This window comes from Myripristis murdjan, chromosome 8 (assembly GCF_902150065.1).
Source record: "Myripristis murdjan chromosome 8, fMyrMur1.1, whole genome shotgun sequence".
Classification (NCBI taxonomy): Eukaryota; Metazoa; Chordata; class Actinopteri; order Holocentriformes; family Holocentridae; genus Myripristis; species Myripristis murdjan.
In genome coordinates, this window is record NC_043987.1 from 25,680,212 (window position 1) to 25,699,360 (window position 19,149).

Consider the following 19,149-nt stretch of genomic DNA (forward strand, 5'->3'; position numbering starts at 1 on the left):
CCATATCTGCAAATGGTTACAGAATCTCATGATCGAATTGGCCTTTACTAACATGAGAAATAGCAGAGATAAAGCTCCTTATATAATTCCTTATATAATTTTTTTTAGATGGAAATCTTTCAACGCACTCCGCTCATCCGCTCAATCAAAGAAATACGCCGCGATTGCAAAATATCTCCTTGTGGAAGAATTCTCGCTTTGCACATGTTTCAGCTTTTGACTTGTGAGGAGAACACATATTGTATGTGGGAAATAACAGGCCTTTATCTCTGTAAATACACTGAATAACGAGAACGCAGCAGCAGTCATTAGTGCTGGGAAGATTAAAGGAGCATGCTGCGTTTCAAGATGTCCGAGGTACATTTTCAAATAAACTGGAAGCTCTAATCATGTTGAATGTGCATAAAATGGACACATGTCAAGATAAAAAAAACAGTCTCGGGTGTTCCCTGCTAATAAGACAAACATGGCAGAGGACCGCAGATTTGAAAACACCTACCACTGTATACCCTCCCCAGTCCCCGTGGCCCTGAATAGGAATAAGTGTGTATGAAAAATGGATGGATGGATGACATCATTTGGATATTTAAGTTGGAACCAAAGGCAGAACAAACAAACAAGCACAAGATCCTTACTGTGAGAACATAGTAATGCAGCGATATTGGGTCATATGAGTCTTCCTTGATCAGTAAACCTGTGTTTCCGGACAGAGCAGAGCGTCCGGTCGGTGCTGTCGGATCACGGAAACTATCTCACGCTGCCCCGGACGCGCTGATGATGATGATGGTCACGCTGCTTCTTGCCTCTTCGAGGAGTCAGGGGAGAGAAATGGCTTCTCACACGTATTACAAAGCTGTCACCGGCGTAAGTGTCGACAGCTGATCCGTTTCTAGGAGTGCGAAGTTCAGAGAGGCACAGAGTTCTGGGGGTAGCATTTGTCTGCGATCCTGAATGTGCTGTGACTGTGACCCTCTGTCCACCAGGCGTTCACATGAGTCACAAGGGTGAGCTGATTGTAATTGCACATAAAACACAATCAACTCGAGGTGTAAAAAAAAACAAAAAAAACACCCAGTATGAAGATCTGATCATCCAAACCACCGGGCCACTTTAGAAAGACCCTAATTTACCCCAAACCTTGAGTGTGTCGTGTTGCAAAACCAAATGACAAGAACACTGTTTTGCACCAATTATAAGTGCTGATTCTGAACTTTTTCATACTTTTCTAAACTCCCTACTCATTAATGGTTTTGGTAAATCTGTGCAAAAGTGTATCTTAAGTTCACATATAGGAGCTTTGCAAAAAGAAATATTAATAATAAAAAAAAGGTTGCTAAATAGATAAGAAGGCAGATGTTAGTATTAGAGCTGTGCCACATGTTTTCTCAGGTTCAATAAAAATGCCCACATTTTTAGGCAGACAAAGAAGGCAGCGCATGATGTAACTGGCTTTTCTGTGACCGGCTTTGATGAATAAATTTATGACTACAGTCATTCTAGTTTGCTGTGGAGCCGTGAAAAATACCTGGTCAGCGAGCTCACATGTCACTTTCTGTGGTCAATCTTTTATCTTTGTACTGACGACAACAAAAGGTACTGAGAAGCAGGATCACTATGACCTGTAACTATGCAACATTTCATCACAAGTGGCATTATTATTATTTTTTGGCACCCATTAAGCTCAGGTTATGACAAAGTGTGACCTCATTTCATAAATTAGTTCGAAGGAATTAGGGAAACCCCATTCATTTCTCCTATAAACAATCAATTTTTTTTATCCAGAAGTCTCAGAAATACTGACAAATCAAAGACAAACGATGCCATGAACTTGCCGCTTTGTTGCTTTTCCTTGCTTCTATCTTGCCTCTCCCCTGCTACCCATCACATGACTCAACATCACTTCTCCTTCCCTAAAAGTCAGCACGGTTTGGAGGGGGGGGATCGGCCTTTCTATTATTAGTTATTAGAAGTAAGGTCAGGCTGTGCTGGTCTATAGCAGTCAGTGGCAGGGGAGGACAGAGTGTTCCAGGTTGTCTTGAGGCCTGAGTGTCTGACAAGGAGAGCCAGACAGGCAGACAGCAACTGGAGGACGAGGCATCGCAACTCCTGTAGTGACACATCAAGGATAACTGGCAACGTTTGCTCTGTCCGTTAGTGCCTGTCTCTTGCAGGATGGCGGGAAGTGACTGGTTGTGGCAGATGTGTGAGATTTATTTATATCCGAGCCTATTTAGCTGCGTCGGACGCCACTTGCCAGTCAGGCATCATTAGACGTGACGTTCAGAGGATCAGTGACAGACACAGATAAGGAGGGAGACAGGAATCAGCATAGAGAGTTTTATTTACTTGTGTGTGTTTGGTGTGCGACTGTGTGTATGTGTGTGTGTGTGTGTGTCCACGTGAGTGTGAGTGAGGGTCGATATTTTAGGGTGTACTGTCATTCCAGTTTTGAGGACAGAGCCCTGGGGTTTCTTTGAATGACAGGCAGGTCTGTGACGTTGGCCAACTGTGTGAGGGCGTGCGTGCCTGTGTGTGTGTGTGTGTGTGTGTGTGTGTGTGTGTGTGTGTGTGTGATGCTCCCCAGTTTTTCTGCTCCAGTTGCAGAAACTGGGAATGTGACAGGACGTGCGGAGGTGATACACAGGCCCAGATCAGGCCTGACCCAGCACTGCTACCCACTAACCCAAAAACAGGCTCACATCTTCTCCATGTTAATCCTCTTCTTCTGTCTCATTGCCTTCTTCCTCCTCCATTTTTGTCCTCTTGCTGTTCCTCCTCATCTCCATCTCTCCTGATATGGTCCAAATTAGGAGCGGAGATGTCACCCTGACTCTTCGCGTTTCGTGATTTTTCAACCTAGCTGGATTAAAATGTTGATATCGATCATTTATAGCTGTTTACAATACAACCTCACCACTAACTTTAGTGACAAAAACTTGAATAGGGCACTCGTTTTCAGCCTAAAAAATATATAAAAAGCCCTTTTTAAAGTAAAATATGTAATGAAATAATGCAGTAACAAAATAGTTGCAAACGGTGCTTTCTAAGAAGTCTTATCTAGCCTTTATTTTAATGCCTTGTATTGCACTGATTGTGCAGCGAGTGCTTGCTGTGCATGTTTATAATGGTTTTTGAAGCCAAAAACTGAGGCCGGGTCTCCTGTTGGACTGTGTTGAGGGCTATAGCAAGAAGCTGCAGCAGAGTAAGCAAGTGGTAAGAGTTTGTGTCTGGGTTGAAAAATATCGAACATAGCTGAAGCCAAATGCAGGACACAGAGAGACAAGACCTGAGTGAGAAAGGTATATATTGAGGGAAATTGGGAGATGGAGTGCGGAGTCAGGGATGCGCTGGGCGGCGGAGTGGCGTTGTGTGCAGAGCAGAGCTGGGAAACAGGGAGAGACGAGATGAGCGGCTGAAGACGGGTGCCGGAGTCAGACGCAGATGAGACTGCAAAAGAGGGGAGACACGAGGGTCAAGATAACAGACAATGTGCAAAAATTGCAAAAAGCAGAAGACGACGACATGAAGTGTAGCTGAAGGACTGAGGCAGAGAATGCGATCTGGCAGGGTCGATGTGGCAGAGCTGAGTATTTGTCGAAGTCTTGATTACAGAATGGGATGCAGCTCGTGGGGCTCCGCTCTGACTGTAACACCACTCACACATTCACACAATATCTCACACACACACAAACACACACGTAGAGAGAGGGTCACTAGGGGAGCCACTGTGGCAAAAGGTTAGGGAGACACAGAACAGGAAGAGGAGGGAGTGTCAGAGGAGGCAGATGTAACACTAAAAGATACATAATCAATATTTTTTTTATGGGAAGACTACATCCTTTCGCACTTTATTGAGTAAAGGGGGTCTACGGAGTTTTACGCTACATAATAAAACACTCCAGTGGGAATTTCACCCTAAGTGATATTTGATGTTATGAAAGTGCAGGATGTTAGATGACAATAACTGCAACAAAGCAAGCTGCATCTATGTGAAGCAATCAAACAAATGACGGCTGATGCAGTTACCACCAAGGGAGGGTGTCTGCAGCAGGCGCAGTAACCGTGTTTGACAGGGCTAAATGCAGGAGTTCTGCCTCTCTCCACACACACCTGTCAGGATCATTTGGGGTCCCGACTACGGTTTGCAGTGAGACGTGTTGTCGGTGGCTCAAACGCTGCATCTGGCTCTCCCAGTCCCAAGGCGGGAATCGCAACCGCCAAATTACTACGACTGTAGTCAACTAAACAAGATCTTGGTCGACTGAAATTCAACCTTCTCCTCAACCAATTGATTGGAAAAAAAAAAGTGTAGAATAACTACATCAGCCACAGTGTCTAGCCTACCTGGTAGCCTAAATGAATTATAAATAAACATGAACGCTGTGCTGTATTAAATCTTTTTTTATTTTAGTATTTCTGCACTATTTGATAGTGACAGTAGAAAGAGACAAGGGATTTGAACCCAAGCCGCTGCAGTAAGGAGCTATCAGGGCGCCCCTGCATATTAAATCGTTTATTTCATTATTTAATTGTTTTATATTGACATGATGGTCAGTATTTACCCCTGACTTATGACGATACTTGCTCCGACGGCGTGGCTGAAAGTTCCCTGTTTTCCTGTCATCTTGGAATCTGGCAAACTAAACAAAATCCTCCTCCTCCTCAATCATCCTGAGCCTTGGCCAGCCGGTCAGCAGTCACATCTTAATCAGGATCTTAATTGTTTCATTGATTGCTGTGTTCAACCTCCTAGTGACTGCCTCTCCCCTCGCTCAGGTTGCCAGCCATTGTCGCCGTCTGAAACGCAACTTTAGAAATTTTTGGTAGTCTACACAGAGGCTAAAACGGGCTCTGAGTGCTGAAAAAAAAGCATCCCATAATGCATTTTGCCTTCCTCACATGTATTTTGAAAACGATTACGTCACAGCTTTGCAGTGGCGATTCTTCCTACAAAAACTTAACATTGTGACAATGCAAACATAACAAATGGAGAGGCGTGCAAAAATACATCTGTTTATGTTGTCTGTTTTTGTCTGTTTACCAGTTAGGGGAACTCTAGTGGGAGGGCACACGTTTCTACTTCTGAAAGTAAAACCAGCGATTTTCCAAACAGAATTTAGGTCGGCCAACCAGCTGAGCAGAAGACTACAGCCCTTTAAATTACTTTCCTCTAAAAGAAGCATGATAAATGAATAATTTTTAACCAGCTTACTGCTAGAACAGAGAATATAGGAGCTTCAGCTGAGGCACAGAGGGAGATGGAGCTTGTTACTGGAGTCAAAGTTTTAGTTTCACTTTGCCAAATGTATCTCATTAAAGTTTCCCTGGCTTTAATGCTGCAAATCTACCTGATGGATAGAAATTGGATTGGTGTATAGGCCATTTGCCTCCCTTTGGACACATCTAACATCTATCATTTAAAAATAAAAATGGAAACAGCCGGAACTTTATTCACTAATGAAACTGAGATATTCACAGTGGCGGTTCTTTGAATCAGAATTAAAAATGCCTATTTTTCAGTCTGCTGGAGCATAATGTCAAGGCCCCCTGACCCTTAGAGATGTGCTCTCCAATCAATTCAGAGTGCTCCAACATCCACACCAAGTGTGCACCAACCAAACCCACAATGCAGATGACCTCCAGGGGGAAAATCAGAAGGAGCGTGAAGAGTGTACATCACTTTTTTAGCATAAAAGACTGACAGTGCTTCAAAACATTTTTGCACTGTTTTTCTACTGTTTTAAGCCCATTAAGCTATGTTTTGGAGCTGGGATGGGTCTTAAGTCATGGTAAAACTGAATTCAAAATTATATTTACTTGTTTGAAACACTCTCTCTAATCATAGAGTTTAAATTTGCTCTTTTGTACAACTCAGCAAGCTCCATTCAACCTTTCAAATCATAAACAAACCAAGATGTCACAGTCATCTGACCAAAAGCTTTTAGATTTCAAATTCGACTTACCATAAGCTGCCAGTTGTCATTTGTGTGTCTCATCAGCTTTTCATGGTGCCATTTCTAAAGCAATGGCTGACAAAATACCCCAGCAATCATCAAGCTCAGTAAATGTATCATGACAGCAGTCATATACACTCTTTATTATTGAATTACTCATTATTAATTAGTGCCTGTCCACCCTTCAGAGGGGACAATGAACACTAATAAATTGAAAGCCATTGTGACTGGTACAGAGAATTATATTTATCTTGATGGGATCGCCTTCCTCTTGCATGCCCCCATTTACATTAGTGCAAGTAAATCATTTGATATGCACAGTGCCGGCTTTACCTGTGTTGGCGCTCAAGACAAAATTACTCCCTTGCGCCCTTCCATGCCAATCAGCTAACTAAAGAAAAACGAGTGGCCATCATTACTTTAAGAAATGAAGGTCAGTCAGTCCGGAAAATTGCAAAAACTTTAAATGTGTCCCCAAGTGGAGTCGCAAAAACCATCAAGCGCTACAACGAAACTGGCACACATGAGGACCGACCCAGGAAAGGAAGACCAAGAGTCACCTCTGCTTCTGAGGACAAGTTCATCCGAGTCACCAGCCTCAGAAATCGCAAGTTAACAGCAGCTCAGATCAGAGAGCAGATAAATGCCACACAGAGTTCTAGCAGCAGACCCATCTCTAGAACAACTGTTAAGAGGAGACTGCGCCAATCAGGCCTTCATGGTCAAATAGCTGCTAGGAAACCACTGCTAGAGAGCAACAAGCAGAAGAGATTTGTTTGGGCCAAGAAACACAAGGAATGGACATTAGACCAGTGGAAATCTGTGCTTTGGTCTGATGAGTCCAAATTTGAGAGCTTTGGTTCCAACCGCTGTGTCTTTGTGCGACGCAGAAAAGGTGAACGGATGGATTCCACATGCCTGGTTCCCACTGTGAAGCATGAAGGAGGAGGTGTGATGGTGTGGGGGTGTTTTGCTGGTGACACTGTTGGGGATTTATTCAAAATTGAAGGCACACTGAACCAGCATGGCTACCACAGCATCCTGCAGCGACATGCCATCCCATCCGCTTTGCGTTTAGTTGGACCATCATTTATTTTTCAACAGGACAATGACCCCAAACACACCTCCAGGCTGTGTAAGGGCTATTTGACCAAGAAGGAGAGTGATGGAGTGCTGCGGCAGATGACCTGGCCTCCACAGTCATTGGACCTGAACCCAATCGAGATGGTTTGGGGTGAGCTGGACCGCAGAGTGAAGGCAAAGGGGCCAACAAGTGCTAAACACCTCTGGGAACTCCTTCAAGACTGTTGGAAAACCATTTCAGGTGACTACCTCTTGAAGCTCATGGAGAGAATGCCAAGAGTGTGCAAAGCAGTAATCAGAGCAAAGGGTGGCTATTTTGAAGAAACTAGAATATAAAACATGTTTTCAGTTATTTCACCTTTTTTTGTTAAGTACATAACTCCACATGTGTTCATTCATAGTTTTGACTCCTTCAGTGAGAATCAACAATGTAAATAGTCGTGAAAATAAAGAAAACGCATTGAATGAGAAGGTGTGTCCAAACTTTTGGCCTGTACTGTACGTCATGGCTGTTGACATCACCACATCTCAACCCAACTTTAAACAGATCAAGATGATAGTTTGTGCACTCCAAATGTTTTAGAGGACATAAATCACATAAAGAAATTTAATTAAGTGCTATAACAGAGTATTAATACAGTTTTAAATGCACATTTTTGCATCTTACTTTGTAAAGTCCAGTGGCAAAGCAAGTAAAACAACTTTATTAAGTCGCAAACAAACTGATCTCTGCTCTGCTTCTTCTCTGCTTCAGGCTGATCAGAAACAGGGGAACTTGACCGTACCTCTTTCTTTATTTCTGATGATATTTCCAATCCCCTGCGTTCCTAATTTAACCTGAAAAGCTCACCTTCTGTCAGGAAATCTGAAAGCTTTTAAAAAATTCAACTTGTGGCTTGTCCATTTTTTGAAAAATTGAATAGAGCTTGGGAATTTATTGAATAAATAATGGTCCTTTTGAAACGGAATTCACAGAATTTGCAATAAAATATTGAAAAAACGAATTTCAAACCAGAAAATATAACATCATTTTGAAAAATTAAGACACCAGTAACAGAATTCAACTTCAAGACGGGTTATATTCTAACAACAATAGCTATAACAGATGGTTTGTTTCCCTTTTTTGGGGGGGTTGTTATTGTGGAGAGTAAAAGAAATTAGCATAAAGATGATACATATTCTTCCAGGAGCTCATTATATTTCAGGACAGGTGTGAGTGTGTGTATGCGTGTCCCCACTGGTGAACGCCGGCCGCCTCTGACTGAGAAAAATGAATCATCTGGAGACATCTGTCAGCCTGCAAATGTTTTCCAGTCTGTGTACAACACCACAAGCATCAACCCACTGCATTTCGGTTGGAATAGGTGAAATCAAACCCCATCATCTCGCCTCTAACATTTATGCAATTCAAAAAAACGACGGGAGGTTTTGAAAAATTTTTTGACTCTGACAGGGAATTATCAGGAGGGAAAATAGCTGTAGAAAGATTAAAGCGGCCGCAGTTCACTCTTACCCTTCCTCTGCCTGGTTTGCTCAGGGCACCGAGACAATTTAATCACAAAGTGTTCGAGCCACTAACCAGAGTTGTGTTATTTGTTTTCTCCTCTCCCAGAGACAATACACAACCACTGTCACGGAAAAGCTGTGCATCTTTGTTCTAAAACCCTGACTTGTTCTCTGCAGCACATTTTAAAAGGGAGAGTCAGCCTCTGAGAAATGTGCAAAGACACCCCATTATGAGCCTCATGAATTTAAAAGAGGTTTGCAAATGGTTGATGGTTAAAAAGTCGGGTCGGAAGGGTTGGAAAATGAGGAATTCTTGCTGAGCTGAAAATGAGTAACACCTCCACTTGATACCTTTTTGCATAAGAAATCTCATTTTGGGAAATTAAATGAATGCAAGTTGGCCTGTGACAATCGATTACCCTCCATAATGGCCCTACAGTAAAAATGTCTGTGTATTAGTAATTGCCTTTCAGACCCTTTCCGTACTTACATCTTCATAATAAGAACTCATGTTGCTATTAATAATGAGACAAATGAGGAGGGCAAATGCACCGTGAGCTCACCGAGAATCCTTCTTTCTCGATCCACGTCAAAGACACTGTTGAAGTGAAAGCAGGGTTAAGAGGTGAGGGCATATGAGGTGACAATATAAAGTATAATATATACTGTGTTACACAATATTCTCCTCTGGTGTAAAAAAAAAAAAAAAACCCAAAAAACAGATGGTGTTAGTGACAGGTCATGAGGCATGAAAGGAGCCTAATTAAAGTAAATCTAACACAACTGACAATGCTGTGTGTCACCAAGCTGGCTGACATACACTACTTTACTGACATGTGCTGTATGGTGGAGACATAATTTGCCAGTGGTGGCAAACATGCTGTAATGTGAGACAAAAATTGCACGACTGCATGATGGGATGAGAGCGAAGGAGCTGAGAGAGACAGAGAAGGCAAATCCATGATTCTCTATCACAATCCAGCTGTCCTCCCTCTCTACCTGGGAGCACCATTGATCTAACGTGTTGTCAGGCTGCTCTCACACATCACTGCGCTGAGGGCTGAGTCAGGAGGAGGCAGGTCGCACAAAGAGCCAATGCCTCACATCTCCCTTGTAGGAGAAAACAAGCCCGGGCTTAGCTGAGGCATTGGAGAAAAAAAAAACCCAATCCTGTCGGGTCAATACAGCAGTCGGCGGTGACAGCGGAGCTCTCTGCGGTCTCTCAAACCACTTATGTTCACCAAAACACCTCAGCCACTGGAGAACCTCTCGTCTAAATCAGCTACACTGCCCTCCTTTTTTTTTTTTTTTTTTTTTTTTTTTTTTTTTTTTGTGAGGAGACCAGTGTGATTCCATTCGATGTATAAAAGAGCCTTATTTTAACGGGCGAGCTGGCAGGCTGACAGAGCGGCAGATGTTCAAACAGAGTGGTGAATTCTCCTTTTGTGGGGGGGGGTGCTTGGAGTGTTTGGCCGCTTTTAAAAACAGACACGGTGTGATGGAGATTAGGAGCAAGCTGCGCACCCTGAGCTTAGCGGGTCGGGCAGGCAAGCGAGACAGGGAACAGATTTTTACATATCAAAGCTAAGGAACCGGGGAGAAGACAATGCACATCAGGCGTGGCAATCTAAACTCCACGTGGTGTGTTGTGATACTGGGGACCAGAGAGGAGGAGTGCTGGGATAATGATGAGCGATTGGGGATTTAGGAGAGAGACAGGGTGGAAGACAGCCTGAGAGTGCTGCTTGGGAAAGACAGCAGGGGAAGTATTGAACAAGACAGGTGACCGGCCTTTTTTATCAGCAACTGTGCTTATTTTGTGCAGCCCTTTATCTTGGTTTATGCACCTTTTTGGGCACACACACCCCGTTTTTCTGACTGCTGGTCAAAAAGATTTATCTCTGTTTTGTGCAGAGAGACTGAAATCAGACCCCAGAACGGTGTTACATTGCTAATAAATCAACCTGTTATTTGAATTAAAGTTATTAATTACACCCCGACGTCAAACATTACCAGAGAGGGGAAAACTGGAGCACCACTTTAGTATCATCCTAAGTGCAATTGATGCTACACAGATACTAAATGAAAGGATAGGGTCAGTATTTTTCAAAACAGCTGCTGTATTTAAATGTTGGTGCAGGTGCAGGTAAAAAAATGAAAGAGGGAATCGTTTTTTACCTGACGAAGATCCAGTTCAGAACGAAATTTTGCCTTTGATAACATTTGTGACATGGAGCAGAGTGTTAGCCCTCAGCACAGTCCAACAACAGGGCACTAGTTTGCAGCCTGAAAAACGATTATAAATGTCCTTTTTGGAAATGGGAAACTCAAAGTCAGCACAGTCAAATATGTGTTGAAGTTGTCCACCCCCAAAATTGGTTACAAACTGTTCTTTTTAAGTTTTTTTTTTTTTTTTGTATGACAATACATTTCTTTCATGGTGTCAACTCAGGAAAAATGGTTGCTCTTTTCTTTGTTAGTCCCCGTTACCCCCCTACTTTATGTTTCTCCAGTCTTTGGCTGTGCACTGGATGCCCTGCTCTCTCAAATTCAGTGAATTTTTAAATCCTTTTGTTTTTACAGTATTTTTCTCTCACAAGCACTTACCTGCATTGGGCAGGCGGGCGGGTATTAATGTCAAACCCTGGCATCAACATCAACAGGTAAATTTTAACTAACAGGTTTCTGTTTCTACTTTTTTATACTCTAATTTTGTCCGGTTTTGATTTTGTAGTACATTAGTACATTCTAATTAAAATTCCCCATTAATTCCGATTTGGTCCTTTTGGTCATTAATGACTAAAGAAATGAAAAGGTATTAACTTTATATTCTAATATGGTTTGCGGGTCCCTGTCAGTCATGGCCCCTTAACCCCCTCCCCCACCACCACAGCATTACTGCATCTAGTCTCCAGGCAGCGCTGCAAGTTATGCACCAATGACCATTAGTGTGTGACAACAGTAATTATTATTTCCTGCGGCACCTCACGTATTATTTGCCGCTGAGGTAGGCTGAGCAGGGAAGGGCTTGGAGGAGAGAGAACAAATGCAATTTAGCTCTGAAGGAAGAAGTTTTCTCTCGGAAACCCAATTAAGTCTCTGTAGGGAAGACAGGGTGATAAGGGTCATTTTGTTCTTTCTAATGGAACGACAGAATGGCTGGGTGTAATGATGGGGTCTCTTTATTCTCTCGCCTTTCTCTCTCTGGCCCCATCACTGTGACACTTCTCTCTCTCTTTTCATGCACACACACACACACACACACACACACACACACACACACACAGGGAAGAGTATGATTAAAATGTGCTCTGAAAGAGTGTGATTAAAAAGTAAAAGACTTCACAGTGGCTGAAGATAGATTTCAAGTAATGTTTCGAAAAGTTCCTTTGCTGGAGGCTGTGAAATAGGAGAGTGAAAGCTGTGACACAGAGGCCCGGCTTTCTGCAGGCCAAGATGCTGATGTCAAAATGTGTGTGTGTATGTGTGTGTGTGTGTGTGTGTGTGTGTAAAAGTTATAGGTTCATATTTTGTGAAGGTGAACGTGCGCCTGTGACAAGTACAATTTCACAGAAGAGGTAGCTTCCGGAGAGAAAAGTGCTTATCAAGCACAATGTGACCAGCAGAAGACAGCTGTAACGCAGAAGAAGGGAGTAAAACACAAATAAATAGATAAGTAAGAAGAGAAGAGCAGGAGTAAGTAGATAAATGGAGCATGGAGCAAAGCCATTACTCATGTTTACAGGTCTGCGACTCCAGGATTTTATTTATCAGCGAGTCAGAGAGAAGGGCAAATGGTCGCTATGTCAAAACCGCAGCATGCTGGTTAATTGGTTTACTTTTGGCAGGAAGTTTGTGCCACTGATACCTTGAGAAGGCATACACATTAAAAAAAAAACACTCATAAACACACACACACACACACACACACACACATCTTCATACGTCACACAAGTCAAGTATCTCATTATTTCAGACTCAGGCCTCTGGAGCAGCATCATTGCTCTGCATCCTGTGGGCGATTCTCATTAAATCCTGGTTTAAAAAATTAATAACATTTAAAATATATATATTTGCATTAACAATTTCCTTTTTAGGCATTAAGAGCAAGATTGGAAGTGTATGAGAGGATTAATTTCAGAACATTTACTGACAGTACTAGACTTTTTTAAAACAAATTTTCCAAAACAAGTCCTCAAAAAATCAAGAATATTAGAAAAGCCAGGAAATTTAAAACAAAATAAATAAATAAATAAAAATTGATACTAATATTTACAGATACATTAAACCGAAATAATATATATGGTTAAATCAACATTTGTATTATTTTGACTGATTTCTCTTATTACTGCAACACTGTCTGCAATCTACACCATTTATAGTTTCGATATTTCACTGAAACCTGACATATTTTCAGAATTATGAAATAAAACTCATAGATTCTGCACAGTAATATTTTTTGTATTTATTATTTTAATACTAAATAAACACCTGTTGCAGTAATAATGCACAGGTACACTTAGACTGAACTCTGGCTAAAAACACTAGAAAATTAAATGTAGAAAATAAATTAAATGAGATAGACCCTATATTCCTATAGACACTGTATATGGATAATAAGAAGTATATACCCATATTCACACATTCATATTCCCATACAGTGTGTATACTTCCTACTCTGTATACACTGTTACTGCTACTTGTTACAGTGCGTTATATAGTAACCTATTCTAAAAAAAACAAACAAAAAAAAAAAAAAAACTGCATCATCGTACTTTAGTGTTACTAAAAAAATAAAAGCCTTTTGTGATGATTTGATGATTATTCTCGCTACCTCTGTCCTTCTGTAAGCGAGAAAAAAGCTTTTGAGAAGCCTTCATGGTCAGGTTATATTCCAATAATGTTAGCCATCTCCGACCCAATGGACAGAACTGGGTCCATAATTTTATGTGAAGTATCTCTTTAACACGACAGTTAGTGTGTTTCATAGCCGCCTGTGACCTCTAATTAGCTCTGTGGGGTAATAAACTCACCAAACACTGAATATAGACCGCACCTACGTTTTGGCAGCAATGGATGCAAACCAGATAGATTATTCTGGGACTTTTCAGCCACATACCTTATTCAAATTAGCGTGCATACTTTCATGATGTTCAGGCTGTCTGCGTCTCTGCGATGAGTGTTTGCTGGCTGCAGCTGAATGCAGGTAGACTCTACAGTAAACCCCAGCAGATGGAGATAAATCAATCTCATCACCGCTCTGTGTGACTAATTATCTTTATCTTGAATCACATGTGTTTGTTCACTTTGCTTGGTAATGCCTGAGTCAGTGACTGTACTACAAAAAAAAAAAAGCAATATATTATAAAAAGTAGTAAAATAAAATTGTAAAGAAAGAAGGGGGTAGAAATGCATACAGGAACAAGGAAGCAGCAGCACAGCCATGAAACACATGAAAGAGACAAATTAGATCAATATTTGGCCTTGCAGCTACTTGAACTGACGGCTGGTTTTTTTTTTTTGCTCAGTTGTGTCAAGTGCATCACACCACAGTGTCTCATTACACTCTACAACAAATATTAAAGCACAAAACAGAAAGAGCCAAAAGGAGAGTTAACAATGAAAGTATGAAGATAATATAAAACTACAAAAAGCAGTCCAGGTTGCTTCTTGTTGACCCTGAACATGTGACCATAGATCTCCATAATGCAGCGGACGTATGCACATTTGGATCTCTAGTGCCAGCCAAGAAGATAGTAATTACAGTAAAACATGAAGAATTCTGTTTTGAATTGCCAAATTGTCAATGTGAGCTGAATGGAAATGGATCCGGCAGTGAGTTGGCAATCTCCCGTCAGAGATGGACATTTTTCAGTGCGACTTCTGTGGCGTGATGGAAAACTATGACCAGACGAACATATGATAGACATTTCATAAAGAAAACACACTTTCCACTGAACTGTCCCTGAACTGCCCTGAAATTTGTATGTTACAAAGATAAATGCCTTAGATAATCAAAAAAGAAGGGGAAAAAAACAACATAAATGACAAAAACAGATAAAACAACAATCTTGACTAATAAATTACAGATAAAGGCTAATAATCTGGGCCATGTTTGGATAAACAGCAGCGTCACTGGCAGAGAAGTCAGTCAATCCCACCTAACCCAGTAAACAGGACATGTGATTAGACTGCATTTCAGCAGAGAGCAAATGTCCCTGTCTCCAAGATCCCTCCTCTTTTTTTTTTTTTTTTTTTTTTTTTTTTTGGACGATGGAGTTGTAGATCAGAGATCAGGAGTAAAGCTCAAAACTATGTGGGCAGATCTTATAAAAGTGGGTGTTGCAAACTCAACTCTGAAAGAACAGTCTGCACTACGAGTGCAAATGCACATCCGCAAAGATCCAAAAAAAAAAGAAAGAAAAAAAAGATTCACTCTTTTGAAACTCAAATTTCAGCATTTCAAAACATTTTTTTTCCACCATATGCGCACCAGTTTTCAGATCACCATTTACAAAGTTTCAGACCTGGAGAACAAAGTAACGCATGGGAGAACAGCGACAAATCAGAAACTCTGAAAATGTGTTGGAGAAACTGTAAAAAAAAGAGCCGCAAAGTTGTGAAGAATGAAAACCCATGCAAAAAATCATTCATCTTTCGCTGACATTCATTTTTTTCAGTGTATCAAAACATTATGCAAGCCTTCAAAATGTATTTTCAATCTTGCAAAAGCTTTTTTATTCGATTTCAAGCTGAATTTCAACCTGTCAAAGCTTTTTTTTTTTTTTCAGTTTTGAAATATGACATAATATTTATCAAATTCACAGCTCCATGCCAGGAAGAGATCACACAGCTGACCGCAACGTGCCCCAAAGCCCCATGGAGGCAATTATTGAAACGAAACATTTATTTCTGTTTGTCAGAGCAAGCACAAACTCCTTTTTAGAGAAAATAACAACAATCGTATGCGTTTGGGTGCCTGCTGTGTGTGTGTGTGGCCGTGATGAACAGAGCTTACAAACATCGATCTCTAGTGAGAGTATTTGCGGTCATTCTGGCGGGTTTGCAACAAAATTCACTCTGAATTGCGGGTGTGTTGCGGGTGTGAGACCTCGCACCAGAGGTAGTCCCCTGCAGTGTGGAATGCGATTATCCCGGCTTCTGCTTCTGGCCTGAGCTGCGGCAGTGAAACAGGTATCGATTGGTCCTTCGATCTTTGACTAAGTGGAACAGCAAGAGAGACCTCCTAAGATGACCCTTGGACTGCGCCTACCTTCTCCGAGATGAGCCATTCATTCCCCCACCGCACTCGCAGAGCGGCTGTAGGCCGGCTTTAAACGCCCGGGGGGCAAAGATTTATGATAATGTATGCATGGAAAAATCAATGCAGTCAGCCATTCATTATTTTCAAAGCATGTCGACGGTGGTTTTCTCCATTGTAAGAGAGACAAATTGAAATGAAAACGCCGTACACTATGCGAGAAGATTTACACTGATGTTGTTTATTCGCTGTCTTTCTCTTTCCCAATTTCCGCGGGGGGTTATTCTCCGTGGATTGAGAGGAATAAATCAGTGCTGGAGAACAGACGCCTCATGTCTACTGTTCAGTGAGTCCAACTCATCTGCACAGTCATAGATGTCCTCCTCTGTCCCACTCACATATGCTCACACCAACACTCCAACATACACACACACACACAAACACAACAGATGCTGCATTTGGAGCCGCTAAATGAGGACATAAGACATACGATTCATACATTCAACATGACTTAAGCAGATTGAAGGATAAAATGAGCATTGCCGCCTCCTCTTCCTCTCTCACTAACACAAACAGACACACACAAACATCTCAAATGTGTGCTTAACACCGCCGCTGCAGGGCACAGAGGCTCTCAGGTTGCCGTGGTGACTGTAGTAGAATGAAGAAGGGGTTTGTTTTTGATTGACGTGTGCTGCATCTGTTTGATAAGCTTGTGTGTGCATGCCTGTGTGTGTGTGTTTGTGTGTGTGGGTGTGTGTGCCTCTGAGTGTGGCAGTTCAGCCAGGCACACTTCCCTGTTAAACACCACTAGTGGCCTAATTAGCTATTCATTCACAGTTGGTGCAACGCAGTACAAAGAAAAGACTCACTGCTGGTTATAAATGAATCTGAACATCAAAACATTTCCCATCCACAATCCTAACTATGTGATGGCAAAGAATGGAAAATTTATGCGTTCTACTTTTTTTTTTTTGACAAAAATGTCACGGATGCCATTCTTTGTCATTTAGAACTTTTTCAACTCTGTTTTTCGAGCTGACGTTCATGCGTCCAGGGCAGGTTTGAGTTGGAGGACAGCGCAGACAGGCTCCTAATGAGAGCTGCTCTCCATGCCAAGCGTCATTATTAACTATTCATATCCCAGGTATTTTTACCCCGTGGAGACATCAGTGCCAGGGTCATTATAGCTGAGACTGATTCCCTCTGAAAACTCCTCAGACAGGGTTCTGACTCTCTGAAATACAAAGGAAAATTGTGCTGCTGAGGTTTTCCTTGTTGGCATTTTAAGCGAGTGGAAAAGGCTCTGTGTCTAATGACAGATTTTCAAACATGGACCACCGTGTGCGCTATAAGGCCTGCTGAGGCTGCAGTGTTGGTGTCAAACAGCAGCTGGGTGTCATGTCAGCTCTGCAGTATACGCTATTGTGAGTGATAGATGGCAATTAGCGTTATATCAGAGTGAGAAAGACTGAGCTTAGAGCAACTCCAAAGCTAAATGGTAAGTTATCTTAAACTGTAGAAATATATGATTAAAAACAAAGTAGGTGTTTTGAACTACCTGGGAATACTCTCCCTGTTTTCACAGGAAGTGAAGGTGGTGGGTGATTGGAGACTGTGTACAGCGAAAAATCACTGCACTGCAGATGAATATGCGGTTGCTCACCTGAAATACTAAAAATAAGCCTCGTTACATATGGAAAATGCTTTGTTTTGTTCTGTTTTTTTTCTGACTACAACTGCAGACTAACTATTATAGACCCAGTACCTGTGAACAGAAAGGATCAACTAGACAGGATGGCAGTCATCATGAGCTTTGTGGGTTTGAGCCTTTATTACTGACAAGCTCTCTTTAAAATAAACGTGGCCAAAGATCAGTTAAACAAGACAATAAAACAGAAGAGCAGAAGCGAATATGACAGGCTACTTACATACTGTTGGAAGGAGCAGTGCACTGTCCATCTGTTCTGTGTTTACTACTGTCTTCTGGTGCTATTTACTGTGAGCATGTATTGCATCCAACTCTCAGTGGAATGCAGAAACTCTGATAAAAGGTAAGTCCTCTGACTCTGAATAAAAGTAACTACCTTTTATCATTTAACCGGAGCTGTGTTACAATCTAAAGGCCACTTCCTTCAAAAGACACAATGTGCGAAGTTGGCCTTTAGAGGACCAAAGGCAAAGCCTTGGACCAAGTCAGTAATTGGTACAGTCTACTGTGGGTTTCCCTTTGCGTCATCAAGCGTTTCTGCCTCCAGTGTAGCCTCAAAAAACAAAACAGCCGTTTGAAGTGACTCCCCAACAAAGTACAAATGGATACAACTGAAATTTTGAAGCTTTTAATCATCATTTTAATCACTGCTTTACTTAACTTTTAGTTAGAGTAGTTAACTCTGGAAAATGAAAACTATGAAAGTTGAAGTATGAAGGTTCAATTTATTTTTTTAAATTCTGCATTTAATTTACCATGGGTAACGTTTACGAACAACAATTTGCACCTTCATTTTTATGTAAAGTCTTGTCACTTTTACTTTCAAAACCTGCCACAACTGTAGTTTTCCAAAATGGTGCAAAATGGATTTGGGGATAAAGAAGGCTAAACTCCAAATGCACCAAACTCTGCTAAAAGAAGGCTGTGTTTCTGGCCTCACTGGAAGGACAATTTGGACTGGGACATCTTTGTCGAGGAACTTTGACGTATGAGGTCTTTAAAAGCAACCTTTGAAGGAGGCGGCCCTTAAACTGGACCACAGCTATGGTGTATGCTTAAGTGTTATCATGGGGCTGTGAAAGAAGAGACCTGCTGCTACAAATGATGTGAGTTCACTTAATGGATAAAATGACCAATAGTACAGTCTGTTAACAATTTAGTCCTAACATTTAGACAGAGCACATCTAATGGTTTTGATGTTTCCTCTGAGGTTCACTGTCTGTCTCATAATGAGCTATTTCTATTCACTGTTGTATAACCTGGTAGCTCATACACAGTGACAACTCATTGTGTGTAGTAAGCAGTGAGGACGCACACATGCAGACCCGTGCACAAGGCTCCTTATGCAGCTAAATTAGAGCGATACAGAGCATGTTGGGCTCTGCGTAAGCTTTGAGTGGGTGGGCGAAGCAAAGGATTCCTAATGAGAGGTGGAAGGTCTCTCCAAGTCTGCAGTTCAAGCAGGGAAAATGTCTGTTTTCCATTGATTTTGCTGTCTTTGTGTTGCTCCGTCGGTGAAATTAGGGCTTTGGTGTTGTAGATAGCACTGATACTCTGACCTCAAGCTGAACAACAAAGGGACACTCCATGTGGACTAATCAGCATAACGTGTGACATGTCTGACCCTGGTGGTA